This window comes from Solanum stenotomum, unplaced genomic scaffold (genome assembly GCF_019186545.1).
Source record: "Solanum stenotomum isolate F172 unplaced genomic scaffold, ASM1918654v1 scaffold8858, whole genome shotgun sequence".
Classification (NCBI taxonomy): Eukaryota; Viridiplantae; Streptophyta; class Magnoliopsida; order Solanales; family Solanaceae; genus Solanum; species Solanum stenotomum.
The window spans coordinates 37,048-40,697 of record NW_026037393.1 but is presented as its reverse complement, the minus strand read 5'-3'; positions in this window follow the sequence as shown (position 1 = coordinate 40,697).

The window sequence follows — 3,650 nt, the reverse complement described above, 5'->3', positions numbered from 1 at the left end:
AATACAATACAATATATTATGAAACAATGGATATCAATGATCCAAACAAAGTGTTACTTTCTTTCTAGAATTGGTACTCTTGTGATTTACCATACTAGTATTTAAGTTAAACACTTCAACACCTTGTTTGGATAATTGTTACTCGATATATAGTGTTATTAATTTTAAATATAATGTTTCTTTATTGTAATTGTTATTAAAATTTATATTGTATTGTCAAAAATCATCATCATTGGTGGATGGGCGAATCATGTTACGGTATGAAAGGGGTTGAGATGAATCCACCTCTATCCCATGTTACGTAATGACAAAAAATATCATTTTATGTAACAATTAATGATTTGGTGTGGTCACATAGTTACATTGTTATTATTAAATTTTTATTTTTACTTTATTTATTATCTAATAAATATTTTTTATCATTTACCATACCCTTTATGATAGTTTTATTTCATACTCTATTTTTCTTGTTGATTGATCCTTTAAATTGGTTATATTTGAATTATATAACGACAAAAATGATACAATCTATCAAAATATTATATTCATCAAAATAATATAATATAATTCAATATATTATGAAACAATACATAACAACCATCAAAATAAAGAGTTGACTAGCTTTCTTTTTGTCTACGATAATTTCTTTCATAAATTACAAAAAAAAATAGTATATCATTAGTTAAACTCTTTAATTCTAGGTTTAGTGTACCAAATAATTTTAAATAAAATAAAGGTATATGTATCAATTTTATTCCAATATATAACAAGAATGCAAGTATAAATATATAAATACAAACATAAATTTAAGTAAAGAAATTCTAGACAAAACACGATCCAGAACAAGCTCTCAAAAATTGGAATACTACACATATTTTCATTTGATATGAACAACCTCAAATATTTCAGTCAGGATTCATTTCTATTTGAATGAAAAATAATTACTTAGCATGTTTGGTCAAATTCTTATGAAATTACAAGAGGGGAGGGAGGGGGGTGGGGTCTTAATATACATATTTCTTGAAATTATAATATTTTTTCTTCTAGGTCAAAAGTTATATTCTGTAACACAATTGGTGATAGACATATAGTTGCTTAATTAGTAGTATTGTTGTGTAGTTGTTATTGGGGCGGAATTAGGTAGGGTTGAGGAAGGTTATTCGATTTTTTTGATAGATATATATATTGAACCTGACTTCAATTTTTTCGTGTGTTTATTTCTTTATATTTGAAGTTCGAATTTTTAGTGAAAATCTTGACTCCACCGTTTATCGTTATTGCTCTTGTTCATCAAGACGTGTCATACAAGACACAAAATATAAGAAAAAAGATCAAGTCAGTTTGTCATTATGAAATCTGAGATACAATCTGCATGGGATTCTATCATGATAGCCAAGAATTTGATCTTATTTCCATAATTAACTCTCTTGTGATTTATCATACTAGTATTTGAATTTTAACATCCTAACACCTAGTTTGGATGGTTGTTACTTGTTATTAGTTTAAATATAATATTTATTTTAATTGCTATTTAATTTTTATTATATGGAGTTATCAAATTTAGCATCATCAGTGAAGTCTGAACTTTTACTAAGTGATTTTGAATATAAAGAAGTAAACACACAAAGATATCAATGGGATTCAAAATTTACCATAAATACATAACAAAATAAATTGGCCTTATATACATAGCGTATTTTTTAAACGAATGGAGTTCATATTATGGTACCTTAGCTTCACCCTAGTCCATTTTAACATAATGAAGAAAAGTCTCATTTTATGTAACGACTGATTTGATGTGATAATGTGGTTATGTTGTTATTTTTTTCTTATTTTTTCTTTATTAAATGATAAATATATCTTATTATTAATCACACCTTTTATGTTAGCTCTACTCGTACCTTATGTTTCTTAGCTTGTTGATCTATGCTTCAAATTGATTATATTTGATATTATGTAACGACGCAAAGTTAATGATATAATCTAACCAAGCATTTCACTCATCAAAATAATATGGTACAATACAACACAACACATATCTAGTGAAATCTTACAAAGTGGAGTCTGAAAAAGGTATAGGGTGTAAGCATACTCCACCACTACTTCGTGGAGGTAGAGATGCTATTTTTGAAAGATCCTTGGCTCAACTTTATATAACCCAAGTAAAAGAAGAAGAAATTTAGAGAAATCATAGTGAAAAAGAAAAGCAGTGTAAGTCTACAAAAGTAATAATAAAAACAACAAATTAATGTGATAATAAAAAAGCAATAACAACACAACACGACTAGTCCTATGACATGCCCTAAGCCTTCACAAGGCAAGACAACACTCTACCCGTACTAGCCTTCTACCCTAGTACTCGACCTCCACTACTTCCCATCTAAAGTTTTGTCCTTGATAATATGAATTTGCGTCATGTCCTCAATAATATAAAGTTGTGTCATGTCATGTCTAATCATATCTCCTCAATACTTTTTCGGGTTACCCCTACCTCTTTGCGTACCTCATACCTCCAACCTTTCACACCTCCTCACTAGGACATCGGTTCACCTCCTTACTAGGGTATCAACTCACCTCCTCTGCATATGCCCAAATCATTTCATTTTTGCTTCCGTCATCTTGTCGGTCACTATCACCTTCTCCCAAATTATAACATCACTCTTAATTTTGTCACTCCTAGTATACCCACACATCCATCTCAAGATCCTCAACTCCATAATATGCTTCTTCTAAACATGTGAGTTCTTCAATAGCCAACACTTACCCCATACAACAAGGAGGGTCTAATCACCACGTTGTAGAACTTACCTTTGAGTTTATGTGATAACTTTTTATCACAAATACTCTAAAAGCAAGTCTTCATTTCATCTATGTTGCTCCAATGTGATGTGTGACATCATCGTCGATATCCCCACTATCCTTGATGACAAATTCAAGATATTTATAACTTTCTCTTTTGGGATAGTTTGTGTGACAAGTCTCACTTCCGTGTCTGCTTCATCCAATGCAATACTGAATTTGCACTCCAAATATTCCATTTTGGTCCTACTCAATTTGAACCCTTGCACTCCAGAGTTTGTCTCCAAACCTCCAATCTATTATATATTAATTATGTCCCGCATCTCACCAATCAATATTATGTCATCTGCAAACAACATACACCATGAAATCTCTTTCTAAGTAGACTGCGTCTACTCAGTCATCACCAAGGCAAATAAAAAAAGGCTCAACATTGATCCCTAATGTAGCCCCTATCTCAACAGGGAAGTGCTCTGGATACCCCCCCCCCCCCCCCCCCCGTTTTAATTTGAATTTTGGATTCATTATACATGTCCCTTATTGTCATAATATAAACCAACATGACACTTTTAGCCTCCCAACAATTTCAGAGGACATCCCTAGAAACTTTGTCATACGTCTTCTCAACACCATATGTAGGTTTTTTTTTCTTTCCCTATATTTCTCTTTTTCTTTCCCTATATTTCTCTAGCGGTCTCCTCACAAGATGGATTGCTTTAGTATTTGATCGCTCGATATAAATCCAAATTAATTCTCTGAAAAGGACACCTATATTCTTGCTTCATCTCCACCACTCTCTCTCATATATTCAGATATGGCTTACCATATTATAATACAATATAACATAATAT